At 37.9% G+C, this 25229-nt stretch overlaps 1 protein-coding gene across 26 annotated transcripts in view; it reads right to left on the bottom strand.

Moving 5' to 3' along the window:
• The window catches only part of LOC100347331 (RNA-binding motif protein, X-linked 2), a 210685-nt gene that overhangs the window by 1827 nt on the left and 183629 nt on the right, over positions 1-25229 (bottom strand). For 16 of the 26 annotated variants that reach the window (XR_016232359.1, XR_016232362.1, XR_016232352.1 and 13 more), the window contains one exon: positions 1155-1379. The exons of the other annotated variants lie outside the window; for them this stretch is intronic. The gene's annotated coding sequence lies outside the window, so the exon portion shown is untranslated. The remainder of the gene's footprint in view (positions 1-1154; positions 1380-25229) is intronic. 26 annotated transcript variants of the gene reach the window in all.

The raw sequence follows: 25229 nt of genomic DNA, 5'->3' as shown, positions 1-25229 counted from the left end.
CTCAGCTTCTTGCTAACGCAACCTGGGAGGCAGCAGGGGATGATTCAAGTATGCGGATCTCTGCATCCATGTAGGAGACCCAGATGGAGTTCTTAGCCTGGCTGTTGCCTGTCCCAGCCCTAGCTGTTGTGGGCATTAGGGGAGTAAATCAGCAGAAGGAAGATTCATTCTTTCTCTCCCCTCTCTCCTCTCCCTAATGTTTGTTTGAGAATGCTAACATAGTCAATATTTTTATGGAGTTCTCCAAACTAAATTACCAGTACATTGACATATTGATTCCTCCAGCTGCCAGGCAAACCCTTGAAGATCTAGGGATCCCAGACCTGCGTTCTCCGGCTGTGTAACCCGGCAGAGAACCACAAAAATACTAGCATTGTCTATGTGCGCTATGATGAGACCAAGACTGGACGCTATGGTGTTGGGATTCCAACCTCTGGAAAGCAAATGCTTGAAGAACTTACCAGCCTAAAAAGAATTAGATGTTTTTTTCTCCTAGATATTGAAATGGTAAAATCTCTTCAGGAAAGAACATCTTTGGCATTTTTTTATAAAATGAGATATAATTTAGACAAAGCAAACATACAGAATACTTCTATACATATATACACATATATATACATGTGTATATACACATGAATGGATGCATACATATATACACATATGAAGACATTTATATGCACACACATATATACATTCAGAGATCCACCAAGGATGTTAAGGCTACTTTGTGTCATCTCCATGCAGTACCTTCTCCATCTGTAACCCCAGGCAACCACTATTTTGACCTCTTTCATCTATATTAGTTTTACCTGTCTTCTAAATTTAATCTAAATGGTACCATGTAATATGTACTCTTTTTATTTGTCGTCTTTTCTTCAACATGATGTCAGTGAGATTCATCTGTTATAATTTATTCTTCATTATGTTGTGATATTTTCTTACGTAACCATTTGATAATAGTTTTTACACATGCTATCATTGACTGACAATGTGAGTTTTTCCCACTTCATTCTTTTTCAGATTGTTTCTATTTGCTAAGTAGACAGAGAGAGAGTTAGAGAGAGAAAGAGAGAGAGAGAGAGAATCTCTTCCATCCACTGGTTCACTCCCCAGGACAAGACAGTCTTCAACACGGGAGGCATGGGCCCACGTACTTGGATTGTCTTCCACTGCTTTTTCAGACTCATAAGCGAGGAACCAAGTGAGCAGCAGAGCCGCTGGGACTCCAACCTGGATGCCAGCACAGGTGACAGCTCAACTTGCTGCAGCACAATGTCGCCGTCCCCACCTCAGCCTTGATGAACAAACCCTCTGTATACTCCCATCTATGTATGTCTTCTGAGGGCCACGCACACTCCTTTCTCTTGGTATACATGTAACTAAGAGTAGAAAAGGATGATTAGCTTTGGTAGATATTGCTAAACAGTTTTCTAAAGTTTTGCACCAGTTTACACTCCCATCAGCAATGAAGAATTCTAGTTACTTCATATATGACTTATATGCCAATAATCTTTAATTTTATCTACTGAGGTACATGTGTTTTCATGGTGGTTTTGACAATATTGATCCACTTTTCATGTTTCTTAACCATTTTGACATGATAAAATATCTGTTTAAGACTTTCATTCTTGGGCCAGCACTGTAGTACAGCGGGTTAACGCCCTGGCCTAAAGCACTGGCTTCCCACATTGGTGCTGGTTTTAGTCCCGGCTGTTCCACTTCCAATCCAGCTCTCAGCTATGGCCTGGGAAAGCGGAAGAAGATGGCCCAACTCCTTGGGCCCCTGCACCCACGTGGGAGACCCAGAGGAAGCTTCTGGCTCCTGGCTTCAGATTGGTGCAGCTCTGGCCATTGCGGCCAACTGGGGAGTGAACCATTGGATGAAAGAACTCCCTCTCTCTCTCTCTCCTCTCTCTCTGCCTCTCCTTCTCTCTCTGTGTAACTCTGACTTTCAAATAAATAAATAAATCTTAAAAAAAAAAGACTTTCATTCATTTATATTTGAATTTTCTGCCTGCTTCTTTGATTTGTAAGAGTTCTTTACATTCTGCTGATGAGTAATTTGATAAATACAAATATATTACCTAAATTATTTACCAACCTGTGGCTTTATTTGTAATTCTCCTAAGGATATCACTTTATGAGCAGAAATTCTCTAACATCCCATTTATTAACCTTTTTTATGGCCAGTGAATTTGTGTCTTAGTTAAGAAATCTACATATTTTAAAGCAATGAATATATTCTCTATGTTTTAACAGAATGATCAATGTAAGTTTTGTATTTTTTGTACTTGAATCCATTCAAATTTATTCCTCTGTTTAGTTTGAGGTAGGAGTGTAGATTCTTTTTAGATTTTTCTTGCTACATCCTATTAAGTGCAATTTTTTGAGAAGGCCATTGATTCCATTTTAAAGGGTAGGGACAGTCTTATATCTGTGCATCATTTTAGTGTAGATGTATTTCTATCATTATGCCAATATTATATTTTCTTAATTGCTGTAGTTTTACAGCAAGTTTACCTACCTGGTACTGAAAGTATAACAGCTTTTCTCTTTTCCTTAATTTTGTTTTGGCTATCTTAGGTCCTACAGTACACCGTTTTATAGCATTAAATTAATAATCCAGAGAGAAGTGTAAGTTTTTTGGCTGCTGACTAGCTATGACCTTGTGAAAAACATTTAACCTCTCTTTCTCTGCTCCCTCATTTGTAAAATGTGCAGAGCTTGGATTAGGCAATCCCGAAGATTTTTTACATTTGTGATTTTTTGGCCTAATTCATACAGTAAGGGAAGGCAAGTAACATTTATAAATAAAACACAGGAAACATCTCTTGGAGGGATGATGACAACACACAGCCAAATTTTGTCTCCACAAATGTTTCACATTTAAAATAATGCATTTTGAAATTGGGTTTAGAGACCAATTGTTTAATATAACACCAACAGCATTACAAATTAATTAAGTTCCTATAATTTGCCTCTTTACAAGTGACAAAACAAAATGCATTGCTTTTATTGGAAGCAAAATTTGTATAAATTGGAAGAATTGGTTCACATGTATTTCTCTGACACTAGAACTAGAATTTAAATCTTTAAATCCTGGCACTACTCAAGCTTTCTAAAAATTATCTCAGGGCTCGGCGCCATGCCTTGGCTGGTAGTGGGCACCAGTTAGAGCCTCGTGTCGCCACTGAACCACTTCCTGTCCAACTCTCTGCTAACATGTCTGGGAAAGCAATGGAAGGTGGCCCAAGTGGTTGGGCTCCACACCCATGTTAGAGTCCCTGAAGTAGCACCTGGCTTCTGGCTTTGGCCTGGCCCAGCCCCGGTCATTGTGGCCAGTTGAGGAGTGGACCAGTGGGTGGAAGATATCTTTGTCTTTGTCTCTGCTTTAATCTCTCTCTCTCTCTCTCTCTGTAACTTTGCCTTTTAAATACATAATTAAATCTTTTTAAAAAAATCTTAAACCTATAATACATCCTCTCCATTTTACTGAACTAGCACCACAATTTGATATTGAAGAACTCTTAGATTGAGTGTGTCAGTTGTATGTGTTATCTCATTTGAGAGCCACTACATTTGTAGTCTCCCTCTTTTTTTTTTATTATGAGGAAATCATGATTATTAAAATTAGTTAATATCCTCAGTATCACTTTCATTATCTGGGTCTCTTCTTCCCTCAGGGAAATAGGAACCACTAAAAATTGGCCTTTACAACAGCAATGGAAAACAGTATGGAGATTGGAGACTCCTCAGAAAGCTGCAAATGAAACTACTATATGACTCAGCTACCCCATTTCTGGGAATGTATCCAAAGGGAATAGAAATGAAAGAGACACCTACACTCCCATGTTTACAGCACCTCAACTCACAATAGCAAAAATAGGAGATCAACATAGATGTCCTTCAGCTGACTACTAGATAAAGAAAATATGATATATATACATCATGGAATATTACTCAGCCATAAAAAGAATAAAATACTGACATATTTAACAAAATGGACTAGAGATCACTATACTAAGTGAAATAAGCCAGAGCTAGAAAGAAAACCTAATGTTTTTTTCTTATCTGTGGAAAACTTAATATATCAACAGTATAAAAATTGTTTCAATATCATATCATTTGGTAAATGGCTATAAAAATTGTTTCACTGAATTGTATCATGTATGTGACAATATACCCTTCTTTCCCCCACATTATGATAAATGCTATCACTTACCTTGTAATATTAATATTAATGTAATATTAATTAATATTTTTAGAAAAAAATACATATGTATATAATATCCACACATAAAGTAAATGAGGCAAAATGTCAAATAATTATTGAATCTTTAAATGATAACTATCAAAAATTAGCTTAGATGGCATAGCAGCCATTAGGGACAGGGAGAGGTCTTTCAAGGCAGAGCTGGACAAAGGAGTTATTATTAGCAACAACAAGAGGTACTAGAGCTAGAATTGACTATGAGAGAATTAACACATTCCATTCAGAGTATAGGGTAAGAAATCCAAGATGCATGTCAAATCTACAAGAGTAAAAAATAGGGATATAAGACATAGCACAGCACAATTTGAAACTAAGGGGTGAGACAGAAAAGGGGAGGAAATAAAGCAATAGAAAAGGGGAAAAGTGAACGAACATTTACAAGATGCAAACATTCAGAAATAAATGGGTAAGTTACAAGGTATACATGAGAGAGATATCAAAAACTTATTTTGAGATAGGAAACATTGGTCCTGGGGAAAATGTTAGTATTATTTTAAAGAATCAGGTTAGTCAGAAGAAAAAAAAAGGCCTGGCGAATACATATTGAGACGGATTTTCGACAAAAGATAATCAACAATGTCCAATAGGTAACTGAAAATGTACGGAGCTTAGCAGCCTACAAAATGTGTGACATACTTTATCTTTCTACCCAAAATAATGAAGTAATGAAGAAATGGAGTTTGAGAGTTTTGTGACTTGCCCAAAGTGACACAATTAATGGGTTGAAGATCCAAAATTTCAACTCAGGTTTCCTATAATAAAATCCATTACTCATTTTATTACATCATACTGTCTCTCATTTAAGAGTGAGTAAATCCACAAAAGCAACAATTAAAAAAAAAACAGATAATATGATTGTATTTGGGCTGCAAATATGACAATGCCTTATGCTAATGGGCATAGCTGTAGGTGACAAATGAAATTTATCAAATACAAGTTGACCTTCCCGTTCATCAAAGATATTTTTTTCACTTATTCCAGAGTGACTTGCTTGCTGCAATTTGCCTGCTGGTATGGACATAGAAGACAGCATCACCTGCTTGCTGAAAAAAAATATAAATGTGCTGGAAGCTGTTAAGTGGATTACAACTTTGTGCCACAAAGTAATATGAATAGCATAGACAAAAATTTTATCTCAGTCAAATGTGTTTCTAAAAGCTCATAAAAAGAAAAGAACACATTTAGAAAGCTTTCCAAAGTAGAAGATGCAAAGAAATTGCATACAAAGTAAAAATTTGAAAATTTGCCAAATACTTGGAAGAAGGTGCTGAGCAAAGAAAAAACTTGAACATGAAAAAACAAAAGCAAAAAAAAAAATACAAAAAAACCCACTATGCACTTTGCTGTTTTCCAGAATACTCTGGAAGTTAAGAACATATATAAAAAAATGATGCATTAGTGATCTATTGCTGCTTAACTGGCACTTTATTTTCCCCAAATTCTATCAGTGAGAGGAAGTCAAACTGTAAGGTAAAATTCAAGTACTGGGAAACAGCTGCCACCTTTTGAAGAAACAAGCTGAAAAGCCCCAACGCAATGGATGTAGACACAGATGACAAGAACGCCTGCAGCCATTTGGTTACCAGTACGTCACAACCTGTATTTGGTGGTTTCACCTTAGACAGTTAACCTCTGCTGGCTTCAGTTTCTTCATTCCTAAAATCAAATTTAGGAGCAGTTTTCCCCCCACGATTTCATAAACTTCTCTACTTCTAAGAGAATACAGAGCTCTTCTAAGGCAATATTTTCCAAAACTGTTTTTAAGGCCAATTAGAAGACTTCTAGGAATCTCCAGGAAAAAAATCTACAAGCAAAGTGACACTACGTAGTTGCTTGGTTAAGCATAAAGCCACTTACTGGAAAGCAAAAATTGCACATGAATAAAAAAATAGAACAGGAAGATGTAATAAAACCACACAATGTTAAACAACCGAAGTTTAAAATGATTGAAAATCTCCAGTTTTGCCATTCAACATCACTAATGTAAGTCATGTGGACAGAAACACTATATGCTGGAAACTAAACTGGCAACTTCATTTAAACTTTTAAACCCAGCTTGGCATTGGATCATAACCAATACTCCACGTTATTGATTTGTTTTCATCAATAATTCAGGTAGTGAAAGTGTCCAATATTAGAATTACTTGGATTGACTGTTAGCATAGTTTAAATTAAGTGGTTAATTGCTTCTTCTACTATTTCACTTAGACCATAAAGATTAAACTGCTTCTGTGAAACACAAACTTTAGCAAAGCAAATATTAAGCGAAGGAAATCAGTCAACCAGGCCTACAGTGCTTCCTCTTTCAATACCTAGAAAATGTGCATACTTTTAGTAAAAGTCCCAACTGCAAGAGAGGACTGAATGTTTCAATTTTCTCAGACTGTTGAGGAAACATGGCTAAAAGAGAAAGTGCAATTGCCCACAAATAAAAACAGGCTATCTTTGAATGCAAAAAAAAAAAAAATATTTTCCATTGGTTTAATTTGCAAATATCCGTATGTATTTCTTTTCTACAGGATACATGGTGGAAATGTCAAAGTACTGGCATCTGGAGATTCATTAGATTAGATCTTGCCTAGTGTAAAGCATGCTCAAGAAGTTAACCCTAACCGCCCCATTTTTCACTAAGAAAGAACATGTCTGAATTTAGCATGAATTGAAACTTACAATGCTCTGCAGTCAGGCAAAAAAAAAAAAAAAAAAAAAAGAGGAAATGCTCATATCTAAATGGAGCTATCACTGTAAGAAAACCATTTCCTTGATATCTGCATGTTCATCATCTTAACTCTCAGGCCCCCAGACAGCTGTCTCTCGGACTTCAGGAAATCAGACACCAGAAAAGAAGATCTGAAAAACTGAAACCTTCCAGCCTGTGCCCTGCAGCCAAAGGCCCAGCACAGCTATATTTAGGAAGAAAAACCACTAGAGTGATCGCTGTGTACAGCTTAGGTCGAATTTAGAGAATTTAATAAGTAAATACAAAGAAGTAACAACCTACTGCATTAAGTCCAACAGCATTCATTGACTCTCTCTCCCTCCACCCCTTTCTCACTCTGCATTTCAAAAGAATTTTTCAAAAGTAACAACAAACACAATTTATGTGACATTAACAATGGGAAACTGTAAAACAAACAATGTGAAAAGTTTATCTTCCAAACTTCACATTGCTTCCAAAAATAGTTGAAAATGAGTAGTACAAGCTTCAGAGGCCCATTTCCCAAATCGATTTCCCCTCTTTCCTCACTCCCTATTCTTGGTTATATGTATCACCTTCTTTTTCTGTGGCACATGGCGGAAGACCCAGGATCACAAGTACAACAAACACTGACTTTCTTCAGGCACCTGGGTATTTACAAACACTAGAAAGCAACACTAAGAAATAACATATAGTATATTCTCTTAAATCAGCTTCCTGATTCCTTCATCTATTCATGTGTCTAGCATGTGAAGAGCTTCTCTTTAATTTGACAAAAAATGAGGTGAAACTTCTTGCAATGTTCATGAACCCCTCCCCCTACTTCTTCTAGAACAAAGACCTTATTTGTTCTAGCCCTGCAGACTATACATCAGCTCAAGCCCTCCCTACCTTTAAAAAAAGAATCTGAATTTAAGCCTCCTTCCATTGAGTATGTCTTTTTTAAAGATCAGTGTATTTATATTTAATTATTTTAAAGTCAGAGTGATAGAAGGAGAGAGAGAGAGAGTGAAAAGGAGATCTTCCATCTGCAGGTTCACTTCCCAAATGGTTGGAACGACCAGGGGTGGGCCAGACTGAAGCCAAGTGCCAAGAACTCCATCTGGGTCTCCTATGTGTATGGCAAGAACTCAATTACAAGAACCATCATCTGCTGCCTCTCAGGCACATTTCCAGGAAGCTGAATCAGAAACAGAGGCGGAATTCCATCCCAGCCACTCCAATGTGGGATATGGAATCTCAAGTGGCAGCTTAACCTACTGTGCACAATTCCTGTGCCAATCCTCACTCTAGTTTCCTTTCCCTGACAACACAAAGACTTGTTCATTATCTCTTAGTCACCGTATGTGTTATTCAATGTGTTCTAATCAGAGTTTTGTCCCCATCATTCACTGGAAAGCAATTTGTGGAAGATTATTAATGATTAGTTTTCTAATCCAAAAGACTCATTGCAGACGTCATCTTTCTCGAGCTCTTAGGACATTTGAGTACTCATGTGTCCTCCCTGTGTTGCTCCCTCCCTTGGACATTAACAATGTCTCTTTAACTGTTTCCTCCCGGTCCTCCCTACGGCCTTAATTCTACCACTCCCTATCTCCTGCCCTCGTATTCCCCCAGCACCTCCATTACTCTCCATCTCCACTCTTGTGCATCCTAGTGCCCTAGTTCAGTCTTGGAAGTCTTTCCTTGGGCTCTGGCAATTCTCCTTACTGGTCTTCCTACTCTGGTTATCTTTCACTCCCACTTCATATGGCCCCTCACAGTCAAGGTGATCTCTCAAAATATGATGGAACTGATTTTTTTAAATATTAATTTTATTTTACTTGACTCAAACAGGCTCCTATATGGGATGCCGGGGCTGCAGGTAGAGGCTTTACCTGCTATGTCACAATGCAGGCCCCCATGTTATGATCTTGATAGGAGCTCTTGAATTGGAAATTTGGGAGGCTTTTGTCTTATAATCTAAATCACAAAGTGTGTCCCATGTGTCTATACCTAAAGGTAGTTGTACAGGTACACTGAATCAATACTAACTTCAAGGAGAATAATATGTAACTGTGCTACAGAATTAAGAAGGAAATTCCACTAAATATTTCCATAGAAATTGTCCTTGGAAAACTGACAATCATCCTTGATTCTTTCCATTTTCCTTAAAGAGAGAAACCTGCAAAATGTGTATCAAATAGAAGTTAAACACACATGATAGAGGCATGCATTTTGCCTGCTGGTTAAGCAACTGACCAACACTCCACATCTGAGTGCCTGGGTTCAAGACCTATCTCTGGCTTCTGATTCATTTCCTACTAATGTGGACCCTGGCAGGCAGCGGTGATGAATCAGGTATTTGGGTCACTGCCACCCGTGAAGAAAACAAATTGAGTTCTGGCTCCCAGCTTCAAATGAACTTTCGTGGCTGTTGTGGGCATTTGAGGAGTGAACCAGAAGATGACAATACTGTCTCTCTCTGTTTTTCTCTCCCATCTAACTGTGTGTTCTGTCTCCCTCTTGAGCTCAAATAAAGAAACAAATTTAAAGACAAATTATTGATAAGGCAATAGTGCATTAAATATGTAACATTGGAGTCCTTCTTAATATTTAAAATTATCAGTACTGAGTAAAAAGGGATATTTTTAAAAACTTTCCAGCTATTAAAGTTGACCATTCATGATTTTCTGCAAAGATAGTAATAAGTTTATAGTCTTACTAACCTGGATGCTACTCTTCTTATTAATGGAAAGAAGGAAGAAAGGAAGGAAAGGAAGAAGAGAACACAGTGAGGAAGGGGAGTGGAAGGGGAGAGAGAGAGAGAATCCACTCATAAATGCAGCAAGGGCATTTGGTGATATAGACAAAATGCAAACGCACCACAGGCTGACTTAGTGGAACCCTAGGCCTCTGACCTACCTGAGGCCTCAGCCTGCACTACACTGAGCTCACATCTTGTGGTGCCTTGAAGTCAGTTAGATTCATACTTCCTCTTTCCCAAACCACTTCAGTTGTCAGCCACATATAATTAATCATAACTTACTAGGAATGTTATACCCATGCCAGGACTCAAATCTGAAGGCAGCATCCCTCCTGCCTCCCTTTCAGTGACCATACTTCTGCAATGGCTCCCCAGGCTCACTGCACACACGACTCTCTTAAGCACCAACAGACTCCTCCCCATGCTGATAGAACTAAATATGCCCCTGCCCACAATGAGGTTACTGCTTCTCCTTTATCCAAAGTACCAGATGTTAGTCTATGATCAGACCTGAAAGCTTCCTGAAACCTGTACTTATTTGATTCTTTCTGTGTAAATATGTATTTCTCTTGGTAGGAGATGTATTATGTCCTTCGAAACATGTCTGGAACACTTTCAACGTAAACACTTTGAAGGCAGACCAAAGACTTTCGTGTGGAGTCCAAGATGCTTCATGATCTATCCCCAGATGACCTGTGCCATCCTAGTGTCACCATCTGCCTGGAATACTTAATGCCCATCCAAACCAAACTCCCTTTGGTTTTCTGAATGCGCTAATTCTCTATTTTTTCCCTGCTTTTGCAATGGTGCTACTTTTTCTGAAGGACTCTGGCCTCTCTACCTCCAATCACTATTTAACTGCAATTCCACCTTTCAAAAATCAACTTACAGGTCAGTTTCTCTGTGAAATCTTCTCTGCGACTCCTACACTGGTGTGTACCTTTCTTCTATGTTGTCATGGTACCTGGGTATACCTGTATCACACCACTTACCAAATATGGCAGATATCTACAGAGTGTTCCACAACTGGAGAGTTTCAGAATGCAGAATTTGTATTTTGTGTTGGCAAGCTCAGAGCCCAGCAGTACCTGACATGAGTAGGTTCACAACCAGAGTTTGATGAGTGAAAGAACAGAGTCAGCTGAGCAAGAGGACAGACAGCTTAGATGGAAACAGAGAGCTTTGGGGCCAAGTTCAATACGTGGAAATCGTCCCCAGGGTAATAATTAATACCAATAATTTGGCAGAGCAGGTTGCTGGGCATGTACCCCTTTATAAATAGAAGTGATAAAAATAAGAATAATACTTAGGTATGCTCAGAGTGAGGTAGGCATTAGGCCCAGCAGTTAAGACCCCAGTTAGGATACCAAAGTCCCATATCAGAGTATTTGAATTTCATATCAAGCTCCAGCTCCTGACTCTGTCTTCCTGCTAACACAGACCCTGGAAGGGGGCAGTGCCAGTCCAAGAGATTGGATTCTTGCCACCCATGTGGGAGATCTGGGCTGAGTTCCTAGCTCCTGACTCCACTCCCCATCACAGTCTAGGACCACTGCTGGAATTTGAAGAATGAAACAACAGATGGCATCTCTCTCTTTCTCCTTCTCTCTGCCTCGAAATGAGGCAAAAAATAGATTCTTTGAGCAATCATATGGACAGAGGCTGAGAACTGTCTGCTTAGAGCAAAAGGAATTTGAAATAAGGAAGTGATGTCCAGGGCAGAACCACATGTTACCTAAGTAGTTCAGCTGCGTTTGTGTAGTAAAGAAATTAACAACTGAAACCAACCCTGAAGAAAATTATTTTCACAATTTTAAGTGGTTAAAAATAACCATTTAGGGGCGGCACTGTGGCATATGGGGTACAGTCACCACCTGAGGCAACAACATTCCATAGGGTGACTGTTCGAGTTCCAGCTGCTCCACTTCCAATCCAGCTCCCTGTTAATGTGCCTGGGAAAGCAGCAGAAGATTGCCCAAGTACTTAGGCCCCTGTACCCATGTGGGGAATGAGAACAAAAACTATATGCTTATCTGCACAGATGCAATGAAAGCATTTGATAAAATACAACATCCTTTTACAATGAAAACCTTAAGCAAATTGGGTATAGAAAGAAGATTCCTCAACAAAACCAAGGCAATTTATAATACACCTACAGCTAGCCTCCTATTGAGTGGGAAAAGCAGGAAGCATTCCCCTTAAGATCCAGAACCAGACAAGCACGTTCAGTCTCACCATTGCTTTTTAATATATTCCTGAAAGTTTTAGCCAGAGCCATTAGGCAAGAAAAAGAAATCAAAGGGATACAAATTGGGAAGGAGGAAGTCAAACTATCCCTCTTTGCAGATGACATGATTCTATATATTAGGGGATCCAAAAGACTCCACTACTGAGACTACTCCACTAAAGAGACTATTGGAACTCACAGAAGAGTTTAGTAACTAGCAGGATATAAAATCAATGCACAAAAATCAACAGCTTTTGTATATACAGACAATGCCATGACTGAGAAAGAACTCATAAGATCAATCCTATTCACAATAGCTACAGAAAAAATCAAATACCTTGGAAAAATTGAACCAAGGATGTCAAAGATCTCCATGTTGAGAATTACAAAACATTAAGGAAAGAAACAGAAGAAGATATAAAAAATGGAAAATCTTCCATGTTCATGAATTGGAAGAATCAACATCATCAAAATGTCTATACTACCAAAAGCAATTTACATATTCAATGTGATCTCAATCAAAATATTAATGACATTCTTCTCAGATCTAGAAAATGATGCCAAAATTCATATGGAAACACAAGAGACCCTGAATAACTAAAGCAACTTTAAACAACAAAAACAAAACCAGAGGCAACACAAAACCAGATTTCAAGACATACTGCAGGGCTATTACTGGCATAAAAACAGATCTGTAGACCAACAAAACAGAATAAAAACTCCAGAAATCAATCCACACATCTACAAACAACTTAACTTTGACAAAGGAGCTAAAATCAATCCCTGGAGCAAGGACAGTCTCTTCAACAAATGGTGCTGGAAAAACTGGAACTCTGCATGCAGAGGTATGAAACTAGACAACTACCTTTCACAGTGCACATAAATCCATACAAAATGGATCAAAAACCTAAATATATGACCTAATACCAGCAAATTACTAGAGAACATTGGGGAAACTCTGCAAAACACTGGCACAGACAAAGGCTTCTTGGAAAAAACCCCAGAAGCACAGATAATCAAAGCCAAATTTGATAAATGGGATTAATTCAAGCTGAGAAACTTCTGCACTGCAAAAGAAACACTCAGCAAAGTGAGGAGGCAACTGACAGAATGGGAGAAAATATTTGCAAACTATACACTGATAAAGGGTAAATATCCAGAATCTATAAAGAAATTAAGAAATTCAACAACGAGGGCTGGTGCCGCAGCTCACTTGGCTAATCCTCCACCTGTGGTGCTGCTACCCCAGGTTCTAGTTCCAGTTGGAGCGCCGGATTCTGTCTGGTTGCTGCTCTTCCAGTCCAACTCTCTGCTGTGGCCCGGGAAGGCAGTGGAGGATGGCCCAAGTCCTTGGGCCCTGTACCTGCATGGGAGACCAGGAGGAAGCACCTAGCTCCTGGCTTTGGATCGGCGCAGTGCACCGGCTGTAGCAGCCATTTGCAGGGTGAACCAATGGAAGGAAGACTTTTCTCTCTGTCACTCTCTCTCTCTTTCACTGTCTAACTCTGCCTATCAAAAGAAAAAAAAAAAAGAAATTCAACAACAGCAAAACAAATAATCCAGTTAAGAAATGGGCAAAGGACTTGAATAGGCATTTTTCAAAGAGAAAATTCAAATGGCCAACAAATGTTCAGGATCACTAGCCATCAGGGAAATGCAAATCAAAACCACAATGAGGTTTCACCTCACCCAAGTTAGAATGGCTCTCATACAGAAATCAACAAACAAGAAATGCTGTTGATGATGTAGGGATTCCACTGTTGCCAGGAATGTAAACTAGCGGTAACTGTGGAATACAGTATGGTGATATCTCAGAAATCTGAATATAGACCCACCATATGATCCAGCCATCCCACATCTGGGAATTTACTCAAACCAGAATAAATCAGTATATTAAAGAGTTACCTGCACCGTCATGTTCATTGCAGCTCAATTCACAACAGCAAAGATAAAGCATCAACTTAAATGTTTATCAGTTGTTGACTGGATGAAGAAATTATGGTATATATACACTATGGAGTACTAAACAGCTGTAAAAAAAATGAAATCCTGTCTTTTGCAACAAAATGTATGCAACTGGAAACTGTTATATTTAGTGAAATAAGCCAGTTCCAAAAAGATAGACAGCATATGTTTTCCCTGATGCAAAGTACTAATAGAGTACCTGAAATATTGGCATAAAATAGGCATTTTGAGATTTGATAATTGCTTACAGCCCTTGTCTCTCCTGTTGAGGCACAGTGTTTCTTTTATTCATACTATTTGTTGAAATATTACCTAGTATAGGGTTAATTTATGATCATTAAGTACACTGAAAGTAGATCTTTGTAAAAATTAAGAGTAGGAATGGGTAAGGGAGGAGGAAAAAGGGCTGGAGTGTGGGCAAGAGGGAGGGTAGAGTGGGAAGTATCACTATGTTTCTAAAATTGCATATATGAAATATATGAAACTTGTATAATTTAAATTTTTAAAAAAAATTTTTAAATCAACAGAACAGAAATATCTGATTGTACTATTTTTTAAATGAGATTAAAGTAAAGTAGATTTTGAATATCCTAACCTTTTGGGTTATTCATAAGGGACTGCCATAAAGATTCAAAATGCTTTGCAAATATCCCTGGTGCCAGACTGATGCTTTTTCCAAAACAGCACCCAATGGTTGGATTTTGGAGGCTAACATGTATTTTGGATGCTTTATAAATAACTATGATCTGTTTCTACTTCACCTAATTTATCCAGAGCGCTTCACAAAGAACATAATTGAATGTCCCACATTTCCCTCCACCTCTTTTCCTGACCTTCTGTACAGATAACCAGAGCAATGGTTGAGAACACAAGTTGTGGAACCAGACTGTCTGGCTTACTATGGCAGTAACCGTGGGAAGGGTGTTTGCATTACTTGCCTCACTAGTCTAAAGAGGATAATAATAATTCCTCTTGAGTTTGTTACAAGAGTAAGTAGAATTGCAGTAAAGTGAAGCTCTCAGCTCAGTTCCTGGAACATTAGAAGCTGTGTACGTACATGCTAAATAAACAGCTCAGCAATGAGTAGGTAAAGTGAAGCATTGGATAAGCTGCTCCTTCATAGTGAACAAAGCAAAATTTATGGGATTCCCACCATGTGCCTTAAACACATTTGTGCATGCCTGTGGTAGTGCCAGCAATGACACAGTGAGAACAGCTCTCATTATGGTCTCCACCCATAAACAAGTTAAAAGAATCACAGAAAAGCCAGAGGATGTGTTCACATAGCCTGTGCCAAGTCAGAGGCAGAGCTCAGCAGACTCAAGACCAGTGCTCTGACTGCACTCTAGTTCTAATGGTACTACACAGATCCCCCCTGCTCCATCATTCATGAGCAACTCATCTGAGCTGCCTCCTGCTGCAATTTCTCTGCATACCACAAGAAGACCTCCATTCCCATCCTGAACGGCAATGCACAGAAAACTCAATAACTCTAGAGAGGGCTGGAAAGATCAGAGCTCTAATACCTTGCCCTTTATTTTCACAAATAAGGAGACTAAGAGAGTTCAAGAAACATGTGCAAAGCCACATCCTTATTTAGTACCAGAGTCACAGTGCAAGCCAATTTCTCCTATCAGCTCAGCACTCTACATTACATCCATGCCATTAGAGCAGTTTTGGTAGAAGAACAGAAGGAGGCCATGAAGCCAGGCACCCTTGAAGAAATGTCAGGGAGATGGTAGAGGCAAAGAAAAGAGAAGCTGGGGCCCCAAAGACACAGCTGCCTTTCAGTTCTTTGTAAACATTTCAAATTGGTTCAGGCAAATAACTTAAAATACACTTTGACTGCAACAGCTAAGAGAATGGATTAACAATGTTTTCAATGATAATTTTGGTTAACTTTAATTGATAATAAAGTGCATTTCTAGTTTAAGAAGTTTAAAGTAACCTACTTGAAAATTCAATCCTCAAGTTTAACAGTTTACATAACTCAACAGGAGTAAATAATGGTGAATTACTTTGGTGTCATAATTTGCCTTTGGGAGTTCTTGAAGTGGGTCTGTTTTATTTATTTGTGTATTTCAGCATCTAGCACAACATGCAGCACTCAGTAAGTAGTTTTGATTTACTATTTTAGTGTACATCAGTGGCCCTTGAACTTTACTGAACATGAGAAATCACTCAGGAGAGCTTGTTAAGGAGGCAGATTCCTGGTAGAGCTCCCATAAGGGGGTTCATCCCACAGGCCTGAGGGGCATTTTTAACAATCTCCTCCTTATTCTGTGAGAGGTGGTCTTACGTAACATTCAAATTCGAAATATAAATAATAAGCTCATATTAATTGTCATTTTTCTCCTTTTTTTAAAAAAAAGATTTACTTATTTATTTGAAAGGCAGTTAGAGAGAGAGAGAGAATCTTCCATCTGCTAGTTCAGTCCTCAAATGGCCACAACAGCCAGAGCTGGGCCAGGCTGAGACCAAGAGCCAGGAACTCTCTCTTGTTTTCCCACATACATGGCAGAACCCCAGGCATTTGGGCTGCCTTCTGCTGCCTTCCAGGTGCATTAGCAGGGAACTGGATCAGAAAAGGAACAATTGGGACTCAAAGTGTCTCTCATGTGGGATGCTGGTGTCACAGGTAGCACCTTAAACCACTGAGCCACAACACCAGCCTCCCTTCTTTATTTGACCTAAACTGTGCTCTACCTCCAAAGGCCTCACCAAGCTGTGTTATACATGCTCTCTAACTCACATGCCACAGAATTTCATCAGCATCATTTTTTTCTTCACTGAAAACTGTAATAAAACTTATAAGCAGTATTCTCATGACACCAAACTTAATTCTGTGTCCTTCTGAATTATTGCTTATTACTGTTATTGGGAATTGATTGGAGAGAGTGGTTCAGAGCAACACTGAAGGGCTAATGTTGACATTTTCAGCACAATGGAAGATTTTCAGTCTCCTGGATTAGACTTGGTTAATATACTGTAATCTATCCTTTTGCTGGTTTCCAAGTATTTTAAATTAATATCATGATCTGAGAGCTGGGCTCACATTGTAAGGAATAGGGTGATGGCAGAGCAATTATATGACTGATATTAGTCTTTGAGGGCAAGCTTCCATAAAAAAGTTGTGTGGGGTCAAAATAAAAAAAAATGGGACATTCTAAAAAGAAGTGATACAGCACATACAAACATATCCACATTCAGGTCTAAATTCTTCATCTTCAGAGGTCTACATGGTGCCAATGCTTTGCACACAGGGCTTTTTCGGTTTGTTCATTTTGTTTTGTTTATGCCAGTAGATGTAGCTGCCACAAGAAGTGACAAGATCCTAGCTTGGACTGAAGAAAATCTCAGGTTTACACAGAAAATGTTATCATTTACCATTTGTTCCTCCTTCATAAATATTTCTTAATGAAAATATATTTAGTGGTTTAATTATCATCAGTAAGTAATTAAGAGACTGGATACACAGCAAGGACCATACTAGGTATGAGACAATATAAACTGATCAATAGAAAAGTGATATTTCAGATAATGCTATAAACAAAGTAACACACTGGCCACTGCCAAGGATGTGAATAAGTAAGACGCTAACATTATGTGCATAAACATAGAGTCAGAGCTCTTTTGGGTGCATGGGAAGGCCCGGGAGTTGTGATATACTACTTTCCTTCCTTCCTAGACTTTCTACAACATGGCCTGACACGCTTGAGTCTGTCTACTGTGTGTTTCTGGGAGACAATCCTGTTGTTATTTCAAAGAAGCATGGTAAGATCTGAGATAGAAACCTAAAGAAATAGAAAGTAAGAAAGATGAGTTTGAGCACAAAGTAACATAATCTGCCCAAACTTGAAGAAGATCAAAGGAGCATGGTAAGTAAATGAAACCAACTATGAACTGACAATGGTAAGCGTAGGCTCATGATAAAGACAAAAAAAAAAAGATTATAGGGATGCTGTTCCTTGGGAATTTAGAAACTGTGGGTGATGGTGAAGAAAACAAGACAAATGCAGGTGACTTTAAAAAATATATACCAAACAGACACACATAGCAGGAGACAGCTACAAAAAGATAGAAATTAAATGATATTTCATTGCAGTAAGTGGCCCAATTTAATGAAAAAGAATGAAGAAGCTGTTTTACATGATGCCACAAGAAAATCTTAAAGTTAGAAAGTAAGTAAAACAGGATGGTAAATAGTTTATGTCCAGCTACAAAAGGGAAGAGAGAGCAACATTAAAAAAAAATCGGAATAGAAAGGTACAAGATGGACATTGAGAGTATTTTATGTTGATGCAAATTAAAACTAAGAGTACATTTATAATTATTTATAGACAATGACATAATCAAAAGGATGATTGCAGAAGATTATTCCTTGTACTTACAATTGGAGAAAGAAAAGGGGAAAAAATGTGTGTGGATCTGCTGACTTTTTAAACTCATTTTAAAACATCTATGGAAGATAAACTTACATCTAAACTTAAAAGAAGTTCACAACACTTCCTCAGAAGCCCAGGTGGTCTTGGCAGGAAAAGTGAGGACACATCTACACCAGACCACATCGCCTGATTAAAAAAAAAAAAAAAACCTCTTCTTCCATGAAAACAAATAACGTGTTCCACTCCTGCCAAGGTCATTCTGCATATACAGATGGCTTAGGTGGCTCAGTGTAGTTAACTCCTTTGGCAGAGGAACACAAATTTCCATCACATCCTTCCCTGCTCACTGATACCTGGCCCCCAGCCTTGCTTGAGCCTGACACATTAGAAAAACAGTGCTGTTTGTGAATTGGGTGCTCTGACCCTAATGTCTTCTGTAACAAGTAGTAGTGACAACAGGAAGAAGATGAAGATAATTCGGCATTGTTTGGAAGTGAGGATGAAGCTCCTCTTCTCTGTCTCATTTGCCAAAGTTACATGCTTAGGAAAACTGTCAACACAGCTCCTCTTGGCTAGGATTCACTCCAGTGTTTATAATTTCTCTGAAGACCCATTGAGCAACCTGGCCTGAGTTTGAATTTGTGCAAAAAAGCCTCTAACCAGGTGAGGTGCACATTGTTTCCAGCTCATTAGAGATGTTCTGGACAACTTCTCTAATAAGGTTTGACGTCTGACTACCACTGCACATGTGTCTTCCTCTACCATGTCACCCCCCCTACTCCTCCCCTCTGCTTCCTCTGCTTTTACTCATTTTTGTGAGTGAATTATCTGATCCTATGCCTTGTAGAACTCTGCTCCCATTTGATTAATCTGTCTCATCAACCCTCTTTCCTGAGTCCTCTGATTAAATCTGGTCTTCTCCCTCCCCTCTTGGTAATACATGGGCCCTTTTAGCAGCTATTAATTATTGAAGAGAATGCTACTTTCCATTGTGCCCACCTTAGTCACTTCAGTTTTCTGTTGACCACGTGTCTTCAACAATTAAAAATTATTGAACCCAATTAAGAAAGGCTTTCAAACCCCAAGTCTAAAAATCTATATGAGATATTCCTTTTCTGTTACATTACTGAACTTGCCACATTAGCAGAGGAAATAGATGCGCAATGTCTCACCAAAACACGCATCGGCATTCTATTCTAAATAGCATATGGAACTCACCAACAGATTGAGGAAATGTGATTTAAATCGAATCAGCAGCAGGTGGCTTAAAAAAATTTCTAGGGGTCATTCCCAAGGAGCAGTTTTACTAATGGGTGTTTCTGATTCAAGTAGTCAGTGTTCTGATGGGAGACTAGATTTGCTAGTCCTTTATCCCATGTTAATTTTTTGCTTTAACAGTCCAGTTAGTGGATTGTTGAAAAGTGATACAATAAATTGACCAGTTGTTTAGATCAAAATGATCGAAACTAATCAGACTGATTTTTCAGATTTGAGTGAATCAGCTGGAAGTTAGGTCATCGTATAGATGGTCTTTGTTGAATCCTGCTCTCTAATTAATTTTCTGAATGTGATGAATTAGCTGAAACCAGCTAAAATAAGACATGACCTTTATAAGCTGAAATAGCCTGTGGGTCTAAATAGGATGAAGTAATAATATAGTGCCAGGTGCTGCTCACATCAATTAGCTAAGAAAAAAATAAAATATCCAGAGAAAGCTAGACTCATTTACTGAAGCCAGACAGGCATCTGAGGTCAGAACTGACCCCACTTTAAACCTGGCATAATAACTTAGAGAAGCATGGTTCTTAGGTGTATTAATAGAAGAACAGCATGTCTGGAAACATGAAGCAATTTTCATTAACAATTGCCAAGCAGGGATGATACTCAGCTAGTAAGCACCCAGATGCACACAGGCAAAATGGCTCATTTCAACTGATCAGTGCCCTTCGATGTTAAGTATTTCAGATTTCGTGATGTTGTGATCATGAGCAACATTAGTGTGATAAGAGGGTATGATTTTGATGTTGATTAAAGGGGAAGAATGGTCACTGTAAAGTTTGCTAAAGATATGGATCATAGTCTTGCCTTTAATTAGGGTCTAGTCAATTATTAAGGCCAACTCCTCTCTAGTCCTTTGTGCCAATGCAGAGAGATTAAGTGACATAGACTATCACTTCTTTTTTTTTTTTTTTAGACTATCACTTCTAGCACTAAAATTACCACTCTAAAGAAACTTATATCTGGATTTCTCAAACTGAATGATTTTATATCTAAATTAAAATATAAAATTAAGTATACAGGATCCATATAAGACTTGTGCCTTAAAAAGCCTGGTTCCCAGGTATTTATTACTATCAAATTTTTACATTACCACTAACTGTATATGTGTGTGTGAACTTCATGCCTTCCTATAACCGTAGACATGTAAATGAATAAAATTAAAATGAGACCTCATCATTTAGCAATACAACACATGTCTTAGGGATACTGATGTGAATATGCAATTTAACTTTCCTTTTTTTAATTCAGTAGTTATTTCTATTCCATTAAAGAGGTTTGTGTGTTTGGACATAGGAAAGGGTGGATGTATCAAAGGAAAAGAGGAAAAGAAACTGCCTGAAGTTAAATTTACAGAAAAAAAAAAAACCCTCTATTTGCTTTTGATTGCTCACATGATCATCCTATGTAATACACTGACCATACCACATGCAATTAAAAGGGAGAACATGGAGTACTGATGCCAACATAGATCACAAATCGTCAGAAATGTTTCCACAAATGCCATGCCACACATTATCGTTAGAGTAGACTAGTTTAAAGTATGTCAATTGTGTCTTTTAAAATAAGAGAAAAATTGCCTGTGCAATCTTCCTGGTTCGAAGATTTCTTGGGCATTTTCTGTGTAATGCCTCAGAGGTGTGTTGATTAAACCAGGCTTATTAGGCTAATTGCCTTTTTTATAAGCATTTACTTTAGTATAAGAACTGAAGAGTGAAGTCAATACAGAGGAAAATTATATAGTAAAAATTCAGCAAGCTGATTCTCCTGAGTTTATTCATCCATTACATAACACATGCACAAAAGCATGTGATGAGGAACACCAAGTAGAAAGAAACAAAATCCATTCAGGCTAGTAAGAATGCAAATTTCTTTGAGATTCTTTTCTTTTTAAGATTAGAAGAGGTGACAGAGAGGAGGGATAAGATATTTTCTATTTAAGAATGAGGAAGAACTGAACATGGGGGATTTATTTAACAAGAAAAGTCACATTATTGAGATTACACATCTCTTTCTCAAGGTGCTCCTGGGAGATAATGGCTCTCATACCTATAATTCAGTGGAGGCATTGGCTTTGTCTGGTAACATAAAAATGGATCTGAGGATAGAAGTTAACACCTTCATTTCTACATAGCTCATAATGATTTTAAGAATATCTTTAGAACATATTTGTTCTTCTATATTACTGTCATTTCTAAAACTTTCTTTTAACTATTATATTGTATAATTTCTTAAAAGAATAGTCAATTTTAAGACATTTGAAAGGTAGAAAGTATCAAATATGTATTTTATGAATGAGTAAATTACAGTATCATTCTCACTGATAAGTACAGTCAACGCAGGAAGATATGAAAATGTATTGTGAAATGGTCAAGATAACTTGAAATATGACTCTTCATTTGTATAGGTATAATATCTATGTTTTCTTAAAATAAATTTTAAAATAAGGAAACATTGTTTTAGCATTCATTTTGATCATTCTCTATATGTTCATCCTAGGGAAAATGAGTAAAAAGGAATAAACATTGAGCTTACTCATATAATCACTGAATAAACCATGACTTCATCAGCAAAATTACCCTTTCCGCTCTAAATTAACCCATCACAGTCTCTTTTCTGTCTTATGATTATAACCAAGTTTTAAACTCCTCATTTGATCTCTCCATGGGCAAGGTCCAGAGTTATAAATTCTTTTTGCCCCAGACTCTAGCACCTGACACCTCAAGCTCGATACAGTGTGGCATCTGCCCCAGGTATTCTAGCTTGCCTTGAACTAGCCCATGTTGCCACACTGAACAGGTTTGTTCAAAGTCTACCCTTTTGTCGGAACTCAAGTCTTACTTCCAAAAGCTCCCCAGATTTCTAGAGCCCAAGAAGGAGGTTTCTCCTAAATTCACAGTAATGTTGTTTCTAAGCATTACACATTTACCTTGCTTTTTGACATCTATCAAATTGTATTATATACTGTTGCATAAGTTTACATCTCAATTTGGTAAGTATTAGTCTAGTAATGGTAATTAGCACAGATTCTCTTTTTAATCATTTTCATTAACAAATATTTTAAATTTTACATGAAATTTTCATTATCGTTATTATTCTCACTCTACATATAAGCAAATGTGGTACAAGTGTTAAATTACTTTCCTGAGACTATATGAATACCATAAGCCAGATCAGAATTCTATCATATGTATATAGAAGGCAGATAGCATTGTTATATCAGACATTAAAAAATGTTTTTCTGATTGATTTATTTTAAGCACTAAACTTAAAACTGTCCACATTATCATAAGTTGTGTTTCATGGCATCAATCAAAACTAAAATTTAATGTTTGTTTTAGAGGACAATGAGTAGGTTGGTACTAAAACAATGCAACCAGTAATGATAAAATATAACTGCTTAGAAAGAGAACAAACACTTGCATGGATGACTTATCATGTATACACACTTTAGACATAAACATTGACTTAGATCAAGACAATTTCTCTTTGAAATTATAAAGAATAGGTGAGAAGACCTGTTAAGATAAATATAATGCAAGAATATTATGGTATTCTCTCCAGAATTCAAGGGTAAAATTTGTGCACATTCAAAAAAATGTAGTTGATAAATATGGTTATGAAATGGCATAATAATGAAAATACACAAGAACTAGAAGACCATGGGCATGTACCAATCCAAATGGAAAAAGAAAGAATTCAGGATGAATACTAACCATGAACAACCAGCCTGGCCCTCCTCGTGCACACTGGCTGTGAACCTGTCTTGGTTATGAACTATGGATTAGCTAAAATTCTTATTGAACAAATGCCTCTCAGCCCTCAGCCTGGTTTTTTGCCAGTCTACTATGATTTTCCTATCTCTGGAATCATTAGACCCTGCACCCACACCACTTAGAACATCATGATTCATTTAGCCAATGTTTATGGATTACCTACTCTATGATATGTACTTTGTAACTCCATAGGCAAAGACAAATTAGACACCAGTCTTGAGAGGGTGGGCACAACTTTGCGGACTTTTCACCAAAGGTTATACCTGGCCTGGAGCAATTTTAGGAGATGTTTCACCACGTTTCAAAGGATAAAAACAACATACATAGCTAAGAACTCTGAGTTGAGTTCTTTCCAAAAGCAGAACCTAGGTTACAACTGTCTGTGCTTGATCAATAGGTATTATAGACTATTTTTATCCTTCCAAAATTCCTATATGAAATCTAATCCCCTATATGATGGTAATGGTAGGGGGAACTTTGTGACATAATTAGGTCATACTCTGTTTGTTCCATGCCAAGGAAAAGACAGCAGTCTGCCACATGCAACACCCAAGAGGGCTCTCACAAAAACATGACCATGCTGATATCCTACCCTCAGACTTCTCCCTTCTAGAACTGTGAGAAATACATCATTGTTGTTTAAGATACCAAGTCTATTGTATTTTGTGATAGCATCCTGTACTAAGACAAAGGGCATCTTTGGGTGACCAGCTAGAGAGTCAAAACCAGTAATCTGCCAATAAATTCTCCTGTCCTTTTAGATACATTAGGAAAATCGATTTCTATTACCTGCAAACAAAAACATATGACTAAAACATGGCAGTGGGCATGCATGCTTGAGATATGTATTTTTTGGGAACTTCAACCATAAAAGTGGTGAGTGGAGAGGTAATATGGTAAAAGAAGACACCCAACAGGCTGCATTGTCCCACCAGCTACTATAATGGGTGACCAGCCATATCTATTGGTTGTTAGTCAAGGGTTATCCCTGCCACAGATTCCCAGGAGCAGGCCTCTAACAAACAAGCTAGTGTTACTATTGAGAAATTTCTAATGAAATGTAAAAAAATTCAAGAGGAAATTGACACTCTGAAAATTTCTACTGCAGTCTTTAATTTTTATGAAAGTTAAAGACTTTATATAATTATTTTTTAAAGCTTTATTTATTTGAAGGCGGAGTTAGAAAGAGGCAGAGGTAGAGAGGGAGAGGTCTTCCATCCACTGCTTCACTTCCCAGATGGCTGAAATGGCCAGAGCTGCACCAAACAGAAGCCAGGAGCCAGGAGATTCTTTTAGGTCTCCCATGTGGGTACAGGGGTCCAAGCACTTGGGTGATTTTCTACTGCTTTCCCAGGCCATAGCAGAGAGCTGGATCAAAGTGGAGCAGCCAGGACAAGAACCAACCCCCATATAGGATGCCGGCACTGCAGGTGGCAGATTTACCTACTACGCTACACCACCAGCTCTAAGGACTTTATATAATTATTACAATAAATACAGCTACCAACAAATGACAAATATTGGAGATATATTTTTATTAAGATAATACAGTAGTAACTGAGAAAGAAGGGATACCCAAAGCTTATTTATATTTTATTTACTTATATATTTATATTCTACATTATTTAACATTAGCCCTCAATTTGATAAATTTTTGCCTGCAGAAATCTAGAGTCTAATTTTGTGGGTCAAGTTACATACAAAGGGGCCTGAGCTATGGCGTGGCGGGTGAAGTCGCCACCTGCAGTTCCAACATCTCATATGGGTGCCGATTTGAGTCACAGCTGCTTTACTTCAGATCCAGCTACCTGCTATTGCCTGGGAAAGCAGTAGAAGATGGCCTAAGTCCTTGGGCTCCTGTACCTGCATGGAAGACCTGGA

Source organism: Oryctolagus cuniculus, chromosome 4 (genome assembly GCF_051225735.1).
Source record: "Oryctolagus cuniculus isolate XC-2025 breed Fujian yellow rabbit chromosome 4, ASM5122573v1, whole genome shotgun sequence".
Classification (NCBI taxonomy): domain Eukaryota; kingdom Metazoa; phylum Chordata; class Mammalia; order Lagomorpha; family Leporidae; genus Oryctolagus; species Oryctolagus cuniculus.
This window is presented reverse-complemented; position numbering and strand designations above follow the sequence as displayed.